This window comes from Canis aureus, chromosome 23 (genome assembly GCF_053574225.1).
Source record: "Canis aureus isolate CA01 chromosome 23, VMU_Caureus_v.1.0, whole genome shotgun sequence".
In the NCBI taxonomy this organism is placed as follows: Eukaryota; Metazoa; Chordata; class Mammalia; order Carnivora; family Canidae; genus Canis; species Canis aureus.
Genome location: NC_135633.1, coordinates 11,177,460 through 11,197,023, shown reverse-complemented (window position 1 = coordinate 11,197,023; position 19,564 = coordinate 11,177,460). Strand labels below are relative to the sequence as shown.

At 45.4% G+C, this 19,564-nt stretch overlaps 2 long non-coding RNA genes and 1 other non-coding gene across 4 annotated transcripts in view; 2 read left to right on the top strand and 1 right to left on the bottom strand.

Moving 5' to 3' along the window:
- Positions 1–18,496, top strand: part of LOC144294606 (uncharacterized) — a 32,985-nt gene extending 14,489 nt beyond the window's left edge. The window contains exons 2-5 of one of the 2 annotated variants that reach the window (XR_013361955.1): positions 4,238–4,358; positions 5,416–5,633; positions 10,037–10,099; positions 18,302–18,496. This is a non-coding gene — a long non-coding RNA (uncharacterized LOC144294606). Of the gene's footprint in view, positions 1–4,237; positions 4,359–5,415; positions 5,634–10,036; positions 10,111–18,301 lie in introns of both variants that reach the window. The other variant, XR_013361954.1, reaches the window with a different exon arrangement.
- Positions 363–466, top strand: LOC144295613 (U6 spliceosomal RNA). The gene has a single exon (XR_013362697.1). It is a non-coding gene; the product is annotated as a U6 spliceosomal RNA (small nuclear RNA).
- LOC144295256 (uncharacterized) lies at positions 927–1,391 on the bottom strand. The gene is made up of 2 exons (XR_013362590.1): positions 1,317–1,391; positions 927–1,219 (listed from the first exon to the last, which is right to left on the bottom strand). It is a non-coding gene; the product is annotated as an uncharacterized LOC144295256 (long non-coding RNA).
- Positions 18,497–19,564: the final 1,068 nt, after the last annotated feature.

The following is a 19,564-nucleotide window of genomic DNA, read 5'->3' as shown; positions in this document are numbered from 1 at the left end:
TCCTACTCCTGGACATTTATCTCAGAGAAATGAAACCTATGCTCACATAAATACTTTCTCATGATTGGTCACAGTAGCTTTTTGTAATAGAAAAAAAAATGGAAATAAGCAAAATGTCCTATAATAGGTGAATGGTTTAAAAAACCGTGGTACAGGGGATCCCTGGGTGGCGCAGCGGTTTAGCGCCTGCCTTTGGCCCAGGGCGCGATCCTGGAGACCCGGGATCGGGTCCCACGTCGGGCTCCCGGTGCATGGAGCCTGCTTCTCCCTCTGCCTGTGTCTCTGCCTCTCTCTCTCTCTCTCTCTGTGTGTGTGTATCATAAAAATAAAAAATAATAAAAAAAAAATAAACCCGTGGTACAGTGCTCATTTTAACAGCACATATACTAAAATTGCAACAATAAAGAGATGAGCATGATCCCTGCACAAGGATGACATGCAAATTCCTAAAGTGTTCTGTATTAAAAAACAAAACAAAAAAATCCATAAAACTGTGGTACATCTGTACCATGGAATACTTCTTGGTAATAAAAAGGAACAAACTATTGCTATAACAACTTAAATAGACCTCTAAGCATTATGCTCAAAAAGCCAATTTGAAATATTTACATATTATTTGGATACCATACATTCTCAAAATTTAAAAGAAAAATTATAGGGATGATGAACTGATTAGTGGTTGCCAGGGGTTAAGGATGGTGGTGGGGCGAGAAAAGATGTGACCATAAAGGAATGGCATGCGGGAGGTCTTTGTAGTGATCAAACAGTTCTGTATCTAGATTGCAGAGGTGGCTACACAAATGGATAAAATGACTATAGAAGTATACATTGTACTAACATCAATTTTCTGTTTTGCTATTGTCCTGCAATTATATAAGATATAACCATTGGGGAATTGGGTAGAGAGTAAACAGACACCTCTCTACTGTCTTTACAAAATTCTGCGAATCTATATTTATCTCAAAATAAAAAGCTTTTAAAAAGAAGTAGAAAATTACAGGTAACCAAATGTTTCTTTTGAGAGCATCTCTCTCAGACAGATAGAAACATTCTTCAACAGGGGCGCCCCTGGGTGGCTTAGTCTGTTAAGCATCTGCCTGCAGCTCAGATCATGATCTCAGGAGCTCCTCCCTCAGTGAGGAATTTGCTTCTCCTCCTCCTCTGCCCCTCTCCGCTGCTTGTGCTCCCAGATTCTCTTTCTCAAGTAAATAAATAAAATCTTTAAGAAAAAAGGAAAAAGAAACATTCTTTAACGATGAAACATTTAAAGACATTTTCATTAAAATAAGAAAACATTAAAAGGAAAACAAGCATACCTATAGCAATTCTATTATTTAATGCTGTTTTAGAAATTTTTGCCAATACGATAAGACCTGAAACAGAAATAAGACATTTAAGTATTGGGAAAGACATAAAACATTTTAATTTATTTGCAGATAATATGGCATGATACTTTAAATGTGGAAAACAACCCCAAATGCTTAAAATTAATAAGGGAGTCTGGGACCAAGATAATATCACAAATCAATAGCTCAATAATCAGTTACTGAACTCTTCTCCCTTATAATAGTAGCAAATATACAAACAAGTAAGGAATAATCTTAATGAAACAATATATGCAAAATGGGTATGTATAAAACCTATATAATAAAAACTGAACAGCTTTACTGAGAGGTAGTGAATGTTATAACAACTTTATTTCAAATTTGAGCCTGTAAATGAAAAAAAAAACAAGGAAAGCAATGCATGCATCTAAGGGTCTTGGTAAGATTTAGAAATTCTTGCAACTGCATCATCCAATGAATTATAAGCAAAAATATTTATGTTATATATTCCAGCTCTGCACTACCCTAAACAATAGCCATTGGCCCCATGAACTATGGCTAGACTGCATTATCTGAATTGATATATGTTCTAAGTATAAAATATACAACAGATTTTGAAGATTTACTATAAAACATATAAAATATCTCATTCATAATTGTACTAATTATATGTTGAAATAATATTTTGGATGTATTGGGGTTTTTTTAAGATTTTATTTATTCTTGAGAGACACAGAGAGAGAGGCAGAAGGAGAAGCAGGCTTCTCACAGGGAGCCCGATGTGGGACTCCATCCCAGATTCCAGGATCATGCCCTGAGCTGAAGGCAGACGCTCAACTGCTGAGCCATTGAGTTTTGTCAAATATATTATCAAAATAGTGGTTACTACAAAATTTTGTTACATATATTTGCTCACCTTTGTGGTTCACATTATATATCAATTAGCACTGTTACAGCTTTTTCATTTCATACTTTCATGTACCTATAGACCTTATGCCCATTAAAATTACCAAGTTGCTTTAAAAAGAAAAAAGCCCAAGGGCATCTGGGTGGCACAGTTGGTTAAGCATCAGACTCTTGCTTTCAGCACAGGTCATGATCTCAGGGTCCTGGGATGGAGCCCCATGTCAGGCTCTGTGCTCAGTGTAGTCTGAGATCCCCTCTCCCTCTGCCCCTCCTGCTCATGGTTTCTCTCTCTCTCTCTCTCTCATCAATCAATCAATCAATCAATCAATCTAGAAAATAAAGGAAAAGAAAAAAGCCTGGGCCCTACCCCAAGAAATGCATTGGTGTGATCTTAAATCTCCCTCGGTAATTCTAATGTGCTCCTGAGGTTAATAACTACCATTATTGACCTCAATCTATCAAGCATTAAAGAATTCTTTTTCACATATATCATTTTGTACAATTAAGGAAAAGTACTCAACAGGGTAAGAAGTAGCATTTGAATCTGAGAGCTCAGATGTGGTGCCAGTTCCATTCTGGGTAGATACCTCCTGTGATTGATGAAAACAAGACATGAATTTTTCCCAGCCTATGGCCTGATCCTAGCAAAATTTTCAGTTAATAAAAACAAAATAATTGATTCCTTTTCTCTTTTTTTTTTAAATATTTTTTTTCTTTATTTATGATAGTAACACAGAGAGAGAGAGAGAGAGAGAGAGAGAGGCAGAGACACAGGCAGAGGGAGAAGCAGGCTCCATGCACCGGGAGCCCGACGTGGGATTCGATCCCGGGTCTCCAGGATCGCGCCCTGGGCCAAAGGCAGGCGCCAAACCACTGCGCCACCCAGGAATCCCTGATTCCTTTTCTTTTTAAGTTTTACATGATTCTCCGAGCACAATTACTAATATTTGAGCTGATTCTGATTGGATGGAGTATATGATGGATTCTTTTTTTTTTTTTTTTTAAAGATTTTATTTATTTATTCATGAGAGACACAGAGAGAGGCAGAGACAGGCAGAGGGAGAAGCAGGCTCCTCGCAGGGAGCCCAATGTGGAACTCGATTTGGGGACCAGGATCATGCCCTGAGCCGAAGGCCGACCCTCAGCCACTGAGCCACCCAGGCGTCCCTATATAATGGATTTTAAGCACAAAAGTTTGGGACGCCTGGGTGGCTCAGTGGTTGAGCTTCTGCTCAGGGTGTGATCCCAGGGTCCTTGGATCGAGTCCCGCCTCAGGTTTACTGCAGGGAGCCTGCTTCTCCCTCTGCCTGTGTCTTTTCATCTCTCTGTGTGTCTCTCATGAATAAATAAATAAAATCTTAACAAAACAAAACCCACAAAGGTTTATATGCTTTCTCCCTTCTCTGATCACAGCAATTCTAGGAGATGGGCAAGGCAAGTTTTTATCCTCATTTTTTAGATGAAGACACTGAAGGCCACAGAGGGCAAGTGGGCTGCCACAGATTGTGTGACTAGTTACATAACACAGCCTAGACCAGAACGCACGTTTCCACACCTGTCCAAGGCCCTCCCTTTCCAACCAATTTGTCTCAGGACAAATCACTACCACCTATGATAAAAGGAGCTTCATCCGGAGGCGCTTTCCCTTGATCAGCCATAGTGAAGGACTTCAGTTCATGGTAGCTATTCCTGCTGATGTGCATGGCACTGAGCCAGCAACTTAAATGCAAAGTAGTTTATGCTCAAAGATGAATCAGGGGCGCCTGAGTGGCTCATGTGGTTAAGCATCTGCCTTTGGCTCAGGTCATGATTCGAGGGTCCTGGGATCAAGCCCCACATCAGGCTCCCTGCTCAGCGGGGAGTCTGCATCTCCCTCTCCCTCTGTGTGTCACTCCCCCTGCTTGTGCTCTCTCTCTCCGTCAAATAAATAAATAAAATCTTAAAAAAAAAAAAGGATAGATCAAAATGCGATTCAGTTGATCAAATAGGTGCCCCCATATTTTCAGCTTCCAGGTAACCAATAATGCATTATTCTCCTGTGAAAAGTCTGCTTTACTATCAAGGAGACAGTATGGCATGATGGAAGAGGATGGACTTTGGGCCTGTTGAACCTGCATGTAAATCCAGGTGTGGGCCCTCACTAAGCTGTGTGACCTTGGGTGCCCCACTTCTCTTATTTATTGAACATCCATTGGCAATAGATACTACAAAATCCTAGAGCTTCAGTGGAACACACACCATGGTCCCTCCTCTGAAGCATTCTCAGTATATGCAAGAAGTAGGTCCTTTAAATGTCAAAAGACCAGAGGTGCTCTGGAGCAGCTAGGGGAGCATCACAGGAGCTTGAAGAGAGAGAACGGTTCAGGACAAAAAAAATAGAGATACATAGAGAAAGATAAAGGAAATATGGCAAAAGGTTAACAACTGGTGAATCTAGGACTATCGATATTCATTGCATATCTTACAACTGTTTTATAGATTAGAACGTTTAACAAATAAAAATGTGGGGGTAAAAAAGCAAAAAAACATTAAATATTAAACTAGCAATAAGTTTATGAGAAATGTAAAAATTCAATGTGTGAAAGTTCAATATATAATTATATGCATATAATTAAATATATTATTAAAATGGTGGTTTTATTATTTAAATGTTGTGGTTATTAAAATAGTGGTTACTACAAAGTTTATAAAACCTGAATAAGTGGAAGAGACATGCCTTGAAGCAGAAGACATTAAATTGGGGGGAGGACATGAAAAAGATATTATGGAATTAAGTACCCACAAAATTCATACATTGAAACCATAATCCCTAATGTGATTATTTAGAAATAGGGCCTTTAAAAAAGTAATTAAGATCATATGAGGTCATAAGGGTGGAGCCCTAATCTATTAGGACTGATGTCCTTATAAGAAAAGGAAGAGAGGTGGCTCAGTCTATTAAGTGTCTGCCTTTGGCTCAGGTCATGATCCAGGGCCCCTGGGATAGACCCCCAAATCCAGCCCCACATGGAGCCCTGCATCTCAGTAGTCTGCTTCTTCCTCTGTCACCCCCCCCCACCCCTGCTCTCTTTCTCTCTCAAATAAGTAAATAAAATTAAAAAAAAGAAGAAGAAGAAGAGAGACCAGAGCACTGACCCCCTCCCCATTCCTCCCCCGTCATCTCCCTCTCTCTACCTTTTCACAGGCACAGAGGAAAGATTGTGAAAACTCTTGGAGAACACAGACATCTGCAAACCAGGAGGAGAGGCCTTACCCTGCTGGCACCTGGATCTTGGGCTTCTAGCCTCCAGACTGCGAGGGAATACATTTCTATTATTTAAGCTGCCCAGCCTGAGGTACTTTGTCACAGCAGCCTGAGACAGGCCTGCTTCCAAGGTCTGTTTCCAAGATCAAGGTCACAAGGTGAGGGCATAGTAGAACCTAGATTTGCCCCAGAACTCTTTGGACCCTCCCCCCATGTAGTGATGGTGTGAGTCAGGTCAGTGCTTCTCAAAGGTTAGCGGGTTTCGGAAATGCCCAAGGGGATGTCTGGCGGGCTCAGTCGGAAGAGCATCCAGTTCATGATCTTGATCTCGGGGTTTTGAGTTTGAGCCCCATGTTGGGTGTAGAGATTACTAATATATATATATATATATATATATATATATATATATATATATATATACTGAGAAAAAAGAAAAAAAAAAAAAGAATGCCCAGAGTAGTTTGTTAAAATCAGGGATTCCTGACCCTGATTATGGTGATCCATGTGAAGCCTCAAAATCTGCATTTTAATATGTGATATCTCCACCAGGTGATTCTGTTGTAGGTGGTTCCAGGATGCACTTGGAGAAATGCCACTCTGATCTCAGCCTGGAGGTTCAGAGAGATGAGGCAGGGAGCAGGGGACCCACAAAGGACATGCATATGAAATTTCTACAAAGATATGCAATAAACATTGTCAGCCTCTGAGAAAGCCTGAGGGGCTGGCTTGAGAGGGAGGATTGATTGATTGATTGATTGATTGATTTAGAGATTTTATTTATTTATTCATGAGAGACACAGAGAGGCAGAGACACAGGCAGAGGGACAAGCAGGCTCCCTGTAAGGAGCCCGATGTGCTACTTGATCCTGGATCTCGGAATCATGCCCTGAACCAAAGGCAGATGATCAGCCACTGAGCCACCCAGGTGTCCTGGGAGATTTATTTTTAAATTTTTGTTTCCTATTTTTTATTTTATTTATTTAAAGATTTTATTTATTGGGCAGTCCGGGTGGCTCAGAGGTTTAGCACTGCCTTCAGCCCAGGGTGTGATCCTGGAGACCCCGCATCGAGTCCCACGTCGGGCTCCCTGCATGGAGCCTGCTTCTCCCTCTGCCTGTGTCTCTGCCTCTCTCTCTGTCTCTCTCTCTCTCTGTGTGTCTCTCATGAATAAATAAATAAAATCTAAAAATATATATTTTATTTATTTATTTATTTATTTATTTATTTATTTATTTATTTATCTAAGAGGGAGAGAAAGCACGTGAGGGGGGCAGGGTGAGGGGAGACAGAGGGATAAGCAGGCTCCCCACTGAGCAGGGAACCCCACATGGGGCTCAATCTCAGGACACCCCCAGCCAGGATCATGACCTGAGCCAAAAGCAGACGCCTAACCAACTGAGCCACCCAAGGCATCCCTGTTTCATATTTTTTAATCATAAGAATGTACTATTTTTCAATTTAAAAGCTAACTTGAAAAAAGGGACCATGGGACACCCGGGTGGCTCAGCGGTTGAGTGCTTGCCTTCGGCCCAGGACGTGATCGCAGGATCTGGGATCAAGTCCCACATGGGGCTCCCTGCATGGAGCCTGCTTCTCCCTCTGCCTGTGTCTCTGCCTCTCTCTCTCTCTCTCTGTGTGTGTCTCTCATGAACAAATAAATAAAATATTTTAAAAAAAAGAAAGAAAAGAGGGATCATGAATTTAAAGAGATTATTGGCATGTTGCCCAACAAACAGGTAAAATTTCTTTGTGTTTTGTCTTCCACTCAAACACCCGCCATCCCTCTCTTCCCCACCTTGCCCCGCCCAGCAGTATCTCCATTTGTACATTCAATTACCAAACACTAATTTAATATATATTGTATTCCAGGCACTGTTCTAAGAATATAGCTGCTTCCAGGGACGCCTGGGTGGCTCAGCGGTTGAGCGTCTGCCTTTGGCGCAGGGCATGATCCTGGGGTCCTGGGATCGAGTCCCACATCGGGCTCCCTGCATGGAGCCTGCTTCTCCCTCTGCCTGTGTCTCTGCCTTTCTCTCTGTGTCTCTCATGAATAAATAAATAAAATATTAAAAAAAAAAAAAAAGAAAAAAGGATATAGCTGCTTCCAGAAAACAGACACAGCCCCTCCCAGCCCGCCCAGAGCTTTTAGTTCCCATCCTCACCTCTGGCAATTTTGACTTCTTAATTCCTGTCTCCCCAAGCTTACACGGGCCATCCCCAAACACAAACCTAGCTTTTCCACTCCTTTCCCTCTGAACCTGACCAAAATGCTCCTCCCAGGAGCCCGCGGCCCCCCAGGGATACTCTTAGCAGGGGTGGGGGGCCCCCCCACACTCCTAAGAGATTCGGGCCAGCTTCCTGCTGCCCTCTGGTGGCACTTCCTGGGGCTTGTGGCCTTCTGCAGGGCCTACTGCCCCCCACTTGGCATCTCCTCCGTCTTGGGTGGGTAGGTCCAGGGATATGTGCCCCCAGAATATACTGGCTTTTCCTGGACCCTGTGGCTCAAAGCCGGGACCTGTGTGATCATAAGTCTAAGCCAGAATGTCCCTAAAGGCCACTGTCTTAAAAGAGGCAAAGCTGCGTGGGCGGGCAGCCTTCCTACCCTGTCTATACACGGTGCAGTGGAGGGGGTGAGGGTACTCAGGTCGAAATGTCTGTAATAGAATTTTTTTAAAGATTTTCTCCATTCATTCATGAGAGACACACACGAGAGAGAGGCAGAGACACAGGTAGAGGGAGAAGCAGGCTCCATGCACGGAGCCCAATGTGGGACCCAATCCCGGGACTCCAGGATCACACCCTGGGCCAAAGGCGGGTGCTAAACCACTGAGCCACCCAGGGATCCCCTGTAATAGAATTTTTTTATTCTTTCTTTTACTCTTTTTTCTTTTTGTCCAAAGGCAATTTATATTCCTTCAGAAACATCAGAAAATAGAGACATAAGAAAGATTTAATTTCACCTCGAGACCATTTCTTCTCCTACCTGGAGCAGGAACAGAGGGGAAGGGGTACTAGGCCAGGAGCCAGGACACTGGATGCTGGTCCTCACTGTCCCCTCACTGCGTGACCCTGGGAAGCCCCTTCCTTCTTGAAGCTGCAATGTATCACACACAAAAAAATGAGTACCCCAATGAAGTGCCCCATCTGGTTTTCCTCCTCTGAGACTCTAAGTCAGTGGTCCCAAGCAGGACCCCACATCCATTAGACTCTTAAGCTGTTCCAACTTTCAATCACTACAAATACTAAAAAGCAGAAAAGTAGGCTAAAGCAAATTACGAATAGTTAGGAGGGAAAACTCTGAAAAATTCTGAAAATGGACAAAAATGCTTAAAAAACTCTTGGCTAAAAATTGCCCTGTGAAGCATGAAAATAGCTGACACTATAGGGAAAAAAAATAACCTGAGCAAATGGGAATATTTATTTTCAATCAAACCAGTGTTTCGGTCAAACTGTTGTATTATGAGAATGCTTTCAGCAAAAGTGCTTTCAGGCCAATCATACATCTTTGTGAAGCAGCCAGCAAGAGCTCCCGCCCAGCGCCCCTGTGAGCCCGGAAGAAGTGGGGGTGCCCCCGGGGGAATAGCGTCAGGCAGCGTGCAGGCGTGCAGCATGCATGGACCAGCAAGCATTTTCTGGTTCTCCTCTTGCCGGGCTCTGAGCCTGGGCTATGTGGCGACGGGGACAGCCGTGCCCTCCTCTCCCCACAGGGGCTCCCCGCCAGTGGACAGGACAGACAGACAGACACGTCCACGTGTAATTCCCGTCGGTGAGAGGAGGCGAGAACGGGAAGTCACGGCAGGTGGAGAGAAGCCACTGCCCTGTCCCCCGCAGCCAGGAGGCCGGGGACCCCCAGCCCGCGCCCCTCCAGGAAGCTGTCCGGTTCCTTTTGCCGTGAAACACGGGATCCCAATGTTCTGTGCCTCAAAACAACTATTTTATTTTGCTCGGGATTCTGTGGGTCAAGAAGTCAGAGGGCATGGCAGGAATGGCCCCGCTCTAAATGTCTGGGCCTCGGCTGGGGAGATCAGTGGCTGGGGTGACTGGGGGCAGTCACCGAGGAAGCCCCCCGGGTGCCCCAGGCCTAGTACTGCCCGATGCCTGGTTCACCCCCGCGCAGCGCTCCAGGGAGGCAGCAGCAGGCTCAGGCCCACGCAGTGTCCAGCAACAAGGCCCTCCCCGCGCCCACCGCACAGGTGCTGGCGCCTCAGGGCTCGGAGCCCTATTAGTTACCAGGCCACAGGCCTGCCGGATTGCTGGGGATGCCCTGATTGGAGAAAGTAAGGTTCCGAGGAGACAAGTGGGCAGGAGGCCTCACTGCGGCCGCCTTTGACACCGTTGGCCACACGCGGGGTAGGTCCAGGCACCCCATTTACTGCCCAGCGCGTGAGGGGGGCCCAGCTGGCGGTGGGGTGGAGGTAAGAGGGGGAAGAAGCTGGACTCCTCTCCGGGGGCTGACCATGGCTTCATTTCCACTCCTCCCTGAGGACCCTACTCTCAGGCCCAGAGCTTGCTTCCGAGCTTCCGATCTGTATGTCACCTTCCCACCTACTTTACCTTTCAGAGCCTTAGCGTGTCCTTGTCGACAGCGGTGGCGCTGATACTCTCCACCTCGTGCCTAACACATGTAAGTGCCCGGTAAGTGGTGGTTATTATTTGGCATCTCTGTGTGGATATCTTTTTTTTTTTTTTTTTTAAGATTTTATTATTTACTTGAGAGAGTGAGCAAGCAAGAGAGCACAAGCAGGGGGAGGAGCAGAGGGAGAGGGGAAGCAGACTCACAGGGCGCGATCCTGGGACTCCAGGATCATGACCCAAGCCACACTGACTGAGCCACGCAGGCACCCTTCTGTGTGGATATCTTAAAGACGGTTCAAACCCAGCATCTCCAACACTGCACTCATAACGTGCTGCCCCTGCCTGCCCCGTCCTCAGTGTCCCCCACCTGCAGGAATGGACCGCCATCCCTCCTCTTGCCCATGTCCCAGACCTGGCAGTCACCTTTCCTATCTCTCTCTCTCTCTCCTTCTCCATAACCAACCCAATCCCAAGTCTTGTCAAATTTACTTTCTAGATGTTTCTCTTACTTTTCAACTCTTCTCCATCTCTACCCTAACCCCTAGTCCCAGCTTACAGTCAACTCTCCTTTGGACTCTGGCCTCCTTACTGGTCTGCTCTTACAAATTCACTAGGCCCTTCTATCCACCCACTTCCATCCTTCACACAGCAAGCTGACAGAGCATTTTCAAAATGCAAAGCTGATCACGTCACTCCCTCCGATGAAAACCCTCTATCCCTGTTGCTTTGAAGCAAAGGCAGATCTTTCAAAATGCCTACAAGGGCCTGCCTCCCTCCCTCCTGTTGGCCCCACTCGGCCTCCCCAACGCTTACTGTGCTCCCTTCTGCCAGAAGGCCTTTATATTCCTGCGCCAGCAATACCCACACCCCCTCCTCCTTCGCTCCTCCTTCCTGCAGATAAGGGCTCAAGTGTCACCTCCTCAGAGAAGCCTTCATGGCCTACCTAGTGCCATTCACCCACCCAACCTTGGAGGCTCCTGTAGCACCAGGCAGTCTCCTTTGTAGTACTTGTTACAGATGCCATCTACAGTTGTATAGTGATTATTTGAATATCTCTCTCTTCCCAAACCCCGCGGGCTCCATGAGGATAGGGACCATGTCTGGTTTTGCTCACTCTTGTATCATGAGCCCTAAAACAGCACCTGACACATAGTTCAATATATATTTGTTGACTGGATGGATGAATGGATAAATGGATGGATGGATGGACAGACGGATAAGAGAGGGGAGGAGGGGGCCAGGACCATCGTAGGCATTTAGAGAACGTTGCTGAATGAAGAAATGGGCAGGTTGGGCAGAGCCCAGAAGATGACTCCCAATAAACCTGATTTTCCAATCTTGGAAAGGAGGCACGAGGGCAGAAATAAGTCTGCTAGGATGTAGGAAAAAGTGATTCCATTAGGACTGGAAACACTCATCCTCCCTGCCCCAGGGCCTAGCTTTTGGAGGTGTTGGAGACTGGAATAGTTTTAGCTGCTTCCAGAACTTAGCATGCCTGCCTGGTCAACCTCCTTTTCCAGGTAAGACTCAACCAGGCAGTGAGACTTGGCCACCACTGGGAAGCAGTGCGGGGTTGGAGAAACAGGGCTTAGGCACTGACAGGTCGGGGGTCCATCCTGAGGGAGTAATTCAAATTCTCCATCCCAGGCTCTTCACCCCGAGGTAGTAGGACCAATGTCTCACCACCTGAATGGCTAATAGACCACAACCCAAAATCCCAGTTCGACTTCCTCAGTGACCTCCTGCCACAGATTCTGGATGCCTTCACCCACCCACCCATGGGGACTATGACTCCCTCTCTAGCCCCCACCCGTTCTTCACCCCGCTTGCAAAGGTCAGAGAACTGCCCTTCCACTACGTAGAGAGTATCACACCCCAGACTGCTTTGAGAAAGTAGGAAGAAATAAGCCCCGTTTCTAAATCTAATACTCGGTCTCTGTGGCCTCATATGGGTCATGTGAACTTGGACAAGGGATTTTACATCCAGTTTACAGGAGGACACTGAGGCAAAGAGAATTTGAATAATTTCTGCAGCACGAGGTTGCTGTAAAGCTCCAGTGAGATTATGGAGGCAAAGGGTTTCTAACCCATAATTCCCTGATCCTGAGTTCAAAGTAGTTAGTGCTTAGGGATGATTTGTATAAATGATGACACTTTACTTAAGAGTAGGGTTGGGACGCCTGGATGGCTCAGCGGTTGAGCTTTTGCCTTCGGGTCCAGGGATTGAGTCCTGCATTGGGCTCCCTGTGAGGAGCCTGCTTCTCCCTCTGCCTGTGTCTCTGCCTCTCTCTGTGCGTCTCTCATGAATAAATAAATAAAATCTTAAAAAAAAAAAAAAAAAAGAGTAGGGTTTGACAATTTACAAAACCAAACCCTCTGAAATCTTGGTGAACTTGTTAATAACTGTATTATAGTAAGCTCTCGAATAATGTGCCGGGCCCTCCAGGAAATGTATGTGCTTCTCCAGCGATGGATTTCAGGCACTGCAACAGGTTAGCTGGAGAGATCTAGGGCAACGGGGAGGGGTTCTGTTCTAGTGACCTTCGAAGTGTACCTATCAGTCTTCCTTAGACCAGTCTTGGCCCCATCTTTGAACCTAAAGCCATGCTGTTGGAGTGTGAGGGCCAATGTGATGGCTCATGCTGAGAGGACCTCAGATCAGTTGAAACTGGAAGAGGAAATGCCAGCAGAGCAGGATCTCCTGGATGACACAGACTGCCCCCACACCTCCAGCCCTAGATGGTGTCTCCATCCCAAGTTCCCCCGGTAGGGAGGGCATACCAGTCTCATCACATCTCCACACGGACACCACGGAGGCAATCCAGCAGCCCCAACCTGCAGCCTGCTGGTCAGCAGCCCCACGGCAGCCTCTCCCCTTTGATAACCTCCAGCTGGGCTTGCCCTCAGGCGCCCTGACTACCAGGACCCCAGCGCACAGACTCTTGCAGAAATTGCATGCTTCCGACTTTTCCAAGCTCCTCCTCTTCCACGTCCTTCCCCCTCAACGCACTCCTGTGCAGGGGAGTTCCATGTGAGATCCAGTACACGAATGAGGAACTACCAAAAGCCCAAACCTTTTACATGGTGACCTTCCCCTCCCTGGAGGAGTTCAAGGAGACACTGAGTAACCTCCTGTGAAAAGCACTTCCAACCCAAGCTCAAACAGCTGCCAGGTCCTGTGGATTCTACTCAGATCCATCTCCCCCCGCCCCTGTCTGGGCAGGTCCTCTCTCTGCCCACCCAGCTGCCGTTCCCCGGCCCTCTTGGCCCTGACTAACAGCCAGTGGCTCTAAGTAGGAGACCTACCTGGACCTGGGCCCTCCCCAGTTGACCTAACTCCTTTCCCGGACTTTACTAAGTTCACCAATCAAACTAAAATGCTCGCTGGACCTTCACCCTGCACACTCTCCACCTCCACACTCTGCTCATGCTGTTCCTTCTTCTTAGGAGGCTCTTTGCCTGCAGTGCACCCCCTCCCTGCTTGTCCTTCCTGATCCAGCTTAACTGTCATCTCCTCTGTGAAGCCCTCCGAATTCTATGATTTTTCCTTAACACTTTATCTCTCTTCTGAAGCTAAGTCCTGTCTTGCAAGGGCTGCACACTTCATGGATAATGTGCCCCACCCCACACTAGTGGGCAAGCCTGTCAGAGTGCAGGACCAAGCACGAGTGCCTCATCTTATGAGCATCTGGCATAGCACGGTACCCAGAGCAGGAGCTCCGTGCATGTGTGTTGAATGAATTAGCAATGAATCCAGACCCTAGACTGCTGTTCATTACTGTATAGAAGAGGATTTGTCCCAGAAGTGCTCAGTAAATATCTGCTGAGTGAGCAAACTGCTTCTACAATTGTAGACCTCACAGAGACTTTTTATGCTGGACATACAAAAAGACACAGAAACTATAACAAAAGCCCCTTGAACCTAAACCTAGGTTTAAAAAGAAAGCATTACAGACACAGGTGAAGATGTCTGTGTGGTCCTGCCCAATCCTGCTCAGTTCCTCCCGCTAGAGGGGTGCCGCTACCCTGATATGGGGACTGTCATTCCCCAGCTACTAGTACATACATCATTGTGTTTGTAGCCACACAACACGTAGGAGTGTAAGCAGCACTATGACTGCAGGTGAGGCTGGGATGCTGGCAACAGCACTCGCTTGCAGCTGAAAGGCAACTCCTATCCTTAGCTTGGGAGAATTTGAGTTTTTACTGATAGGTAACAAAATTAGGGAGAAACAATATAAAAGAGAGCAGTGCCTAACTTCACTTAGATGTCTGGAGATTTTAAAATTTGATTCCTTGGGGCATCTGGGTGGCTCAGTCAGTTAAGCATCCAACTCTTGATGTCAGCTCAGGTCTTCATCTCACGGTTGTGAGTTCAAGCCCCACATTAGGCTCCACGTTAGGCATGGAGCCAACATAAAAAACTAAACAAAATTGGGGATCCCTGGGTGGCTCAGCGGTTTGGTGCCTGCCTTTGAGGCAGAGGCAGAGACACAGGCAGAGGGAGAAACAGGCTCCATGCAGGGAGCCCACCGTGGGACTTGATCCCGGGTCTCCAGGATCATGCCCTGGGCTGAAGGCGGCGCTAAACCACTGAGCCACCCGGGTTGCCTCACGGGTCCTTTTTTTAAACCTACATATATGTTAGTTTATTTAAATATCTCTATGTCCAACGTGGGGCTTGAACTCATGACCCCCATATGAAGAGCTACATGCTTTACTGACTGAGCCAGCCAGGTGCCTTGAACATGGGTCTTTATTATTTGTACTCCTCATTAAAAAAAAACAAAAACTTGGAAAAAACTATTGTAAAAGTCTATCGCCAAGATATACTGATGGAACACTAGATATCCTAATGATCTTGGTTTGAGTTACCTTTTCTAAACCTCAATTTCTGCATCATTTTCTTTTTTTAAGAAGCTCCACACCCAGTGCAAAGCCCACCGTGCGGCTTGCACTCACAACCCTGAGATCAAGACCTGAGCTGAGACCAAGTGTCAGGCTACCAACAGACTGAGCCACCTAGGCGCCCCTCCCTCCCCATCTTTAAAATAGGACATATATGTTTGAATTCATTCCAAGTCTCCTTCCAAGGATATCTGGAGTTAACTTTTGGGAAGTTGTGAAAATCAAAGAAATAATAAATGTCAAAGTACATTTAAATTACACAAAGCTGCTGGTTATATGGTAGCATTTACACCAGCAACAGCACAATATACGCCACCTAGTAGCGAAGAAGAGTAACTGCATCGGGATACAATTCACTATACAGTACGGTGGGCATCACAATTCAAATTCTTGCAAGGACGACTGGGTATTTGAGCAAAGTCTCCTAACATAAATGACAAACAAGCATCAAAGGAGCTCAGCAAAACCAGACAGTGTGGAGGCAGAAAGAGCTAAGATGAGAAGACAGCTATGAAACAACAGTTTTCTATTAAAAAAAAAAAATTATGGGATCCCTGCCTGGGTGGCTCAGCGATTTAGTGCCTGCCTTCGGCCCAGGGCGTGATCCTGGAGACCCGGGATCGAGTCCCACGTCGGGCTCCCTGCATGGAGCCTGCTTCTCCCTCTGCCTGTGTCTCTGCCCAACCCCCTTTCTGTGTCTCTTGTGAATAAATAAATCAAATCTTTAAAAAAAAAAAAAAAATTAGGGATCCCTGGGTGGTGCAGCGGTTTAGCGCCTGCCTTTGGCCCAGGGCGCGATCCTGGAGACGCAGGATCGAATCCCACATCGGGCTCCCGGTGCATGGAGCCTGCTTTTCCCTCTGCCTATGTCTCTGCCTCTCTCTCTCTCTCCCTCTCTGTGACTATCATAAATAAATAAAAATTAAAAAAAAAATTAGAAGCGCCTGGGTGGTTCAGTCGGTTAAGCATCTACTCTCAGCTCAGGTCATGATCTCAGGTCCTGGGATAGAACCCCACATTCTCCCTGCTTCGTGGGAGCCACTGGTTCCCTCTCTCTTTGCCCCTCCTCCTGCTCTTGCGCTCTCTCATGTGCTGTCCCCTTCAAATAAATAAAAAAACCTTTAAAAAAATTAAAGGAACAAAAATGAGCTCTGAGCAGTGGCGAACTGGATCTGGTTCATAAGGGCTCACAAGAGCTGACTGTTAAATTTTCAGGAATTCTGCAAGCCAGTTAAACACAGACATTATTTAAAAATAAAATGAACTCAAAGGTAAATAAACTGTATTCAAAACAATAGTAATAAATACTCAAAACTCACCATTTCCTGATTGTTTTATAGTTTTACTATTATTCATGGTTTTTTAATTAAATTTATTTATTCATGAGAGGCACAGAGAGAGAGAGAGAGAGAGAGAGAGAGAGAAAGAAGCAGAGACACAGGCAGAGGGAGAAGCAGGCTCCATGCAGGAAGCCCGCCATGGGACTCGATCCAGGTCTCCAGGATCATGCCCTGGGCTGAAGGCGGCGCTCAACCCTGAGCCACTGGGGCTGCCCTATTCATGGTTTTGAAATCACTTATGTTAATTGTTTCTGTATAGGGGAAATCTTATATAATGGCTACTACTGAGCATCTCTTCCTAACACCACATCGTGACATCCTGCTGGTAGTTTGAAATAGGCCATAGTGGGAATTTTTACACCACAGAAATAGGTAAACACTACAAATCAGTGTTGTCATTTCCCTCACAAGAGTTAAACATTCACCAACATGCCAACACACAACACACATGCATGTGTATAACATACATATGTGTATCCACAACATACATGTATATACACACATATGTAAATACACATCCAACAATATACATAGAACAGTTACCAACATATCACCGACTCTGGGAAATTTAAAATATGAAGGTAGAAATGAAACTCTAAGTAAAATTGGAAGATAAAGTTGAAACCTCCCAGAAAGCAGGAAAAGAGATGGACAATAGCTAGTAAAAGATGAAAAAAATTAAAGCATCAGTCCAGAAAGCGTAAGCAAATAATTAGTTCCAGAAAAAGAACACGGAAAATAGTGTGAAACATTAAAGGAATAAATAACTCAAGAAAATCTCCCCAAACTGCAAGACAATTTTGAGACTAAAATAGCTTACTGAGTATCTCATGGAACAAATGAAAAAAAAAAAAAAAAAAAAGGAAAACCCAAGGTATTATCACAAAACTGAGAAAACTAACCAATAAAGAGATGAGATGATCCTAAAAGCAAGTAAAAAAAGAAAAAAAAAAAAAAGGAAAACAAAACATAGGTTACTAACAAAGCAATGGAAGTCAGAATGACACCTGACTTTACAACCACAGTTTTTTGTTTTTTAAAGATTTTATTTATTTATTCACAAGAGGCACAGGCAGAGGGAGAAGCAGGCTCCATGCAGGGAGCCCAACATGGGACTCGATCCCAGGACCCCGGGATCATGCCCTGAGCCAAAGGCAGGTGCTAAACTGCTGAGCCAACCAGGCGTCCCCCAAGTCAAATTCTTTATTAGTTATCAGTGATGGTTGATAAAAGACTTTCCAAGATCTCCAAAACTTTTTTTCTACTCTTATGTGCATTCCTTTAACATTTTATACATTAGTATTGAGAACCTACCATGTACCAGACATTATTCTAAATGCTAGGGATACAGCAGTGAACAAACAAGGTCCTTGTTTGGATCTTATAATCTGAAAATATCAACATGACGTGTCAGGTAGTGATCCGTCCTCTGAACAACAGCAGGCCCGAAGGGTGGGAGGGGGCCCTCTTTTAGATAGGGCCTTTCAGGAAGGAAGGAACAAGCCACGTGGATAGCTGGGCCAAGAGCCTTCCGGGTAGAGGAATTAGAGGGGCAATGACTCTGGGAAGAGTGTCTGTGGAACCAGGCCACCAGGACTGGAAAGAGTGGTAGGAGATGAACACAGGTAGCTGGACAAGGCCAGATCACAGGGCCCTTTGTACTGGATGCTTTCCGCTTGTCCCTCCAGTCCCACCCTCCACCCTTCTCTGCTGCCTGGGAGCCTGATGTTCAGGGACCATATCAACAGGCTCCCTTGACCTCTGGCTTCCTGTGAGGTTTGGCCAATGGAAGGCACCTGCAATAAATCAGAAGGCCGGAATCTTTACAGAGGGTCACAGCTCTGTCAGGTGACCCTCCCCAGCTCTGAGTTCCCTTGCACTCTTCAGACTAGGGGTGGAAATGCCTAATGTCTCCCCACAGTTGCTAGCTCCAGGGAATCATAGGCAGTATGCCCTGTGGCTTCCCTAAACCCCACTCACATCTTTATTAAACGTTCTTTTAGGGATGCCTGGGTAGACTCAGCAGTTAAGCGTCTGCCTTCAGCCCAGGGCGTGATCCTGGAGTCCAGCATCAAGTCCTGCATCAGGCTCCCTGCCTGGAGCCTGCTTCTCCCTCTGCCTGTGTCTCTGCCTCTCTCTCTGTCTCTCATAAATAAAATCTTTAAAAAATAATAATAAAATAAAACATTCCTTTAGAAGATTCTCTCCAAATTCCTCAATGTGAGTATGACATCCATCTGTTTTCCACCAAGATCCTAACACTGCCTTAGAGGGCAAGAGGAGGATTTTAGATTTTATTCTGAGTGAGATGGGAAACCACTGGAGGTTTTTGAACCTGTGGGACATCATGTGACTTACAACTTCTTTTTTCTTTTTGGAGAGAGGGAGCATGCATATACCTGTAAAGGGGGTGGGAAAGAGGGAAGAATCTTAAGCAGACTCCATGCTCAGTGTGAAGCCCAATGTAAGGCTCCAATCTCACAACCTTGAGATCATGACTGGAGTGGAAATCAAGAGTCAGACCCTAACTGACTGAGCCACCCAGGCACCCCAACGATTCACATTTTAAAAATCACTCTTCAATGCTGGATATAGAAAAGATTTCAGTGGGGCTCACAGGTGGAAAGAGAACAGTTGCTTTTACAGTAGTAAGGGTAGAAAGTGACTTCAGCTAGGGTGGTTGTAGTAAAGGTCATAAGTGCTTAAATGTGGGCATATGTTGTAAAGGTAGAGCTAAGGGGTTTTGGTGATCAAGTACGTATGTGGCATTTAGAGAAAAAAAAAAAGTCAAGGACTTAGGATTTTGGTCCAAGGATGAGTTGCTATTTACTGAGATGGATATATCTGGGGAGAGAGCAGGTTTGGATTGCCAAAATCAAGAGTTCTGTTTGGAATTTTAAAAAATTAAAAAAAAATTTTTTTTTAAGCCTAGGTATTTATTAGAGATCTAGGTGGGGATATTTAATAGGCAGATGTACATGTAAGGCTGCAGTTCAGGGAAGGTCTGCACTGGAGGTATGAGTTTTAAAGTAGTAACCCCTAAGGTAGCATTTAAAGCCACAGACCAGATGAAATTACCTAGGAGTTGGTATAAACAAAGAAATCCAAGGATTGAGCCTTTTCTTTGGGAGCTACCAGAGAATGTTTCACCAAAAGGAAGGAGGAACCAAGAGAGAGGAAAACATTATGTAGAAATAGAAATCTGACACTAGATCCCTGAACTGTAAGTCTCAAGAATAATCTGTCTAGGGGCAGCCCTGGTGGCG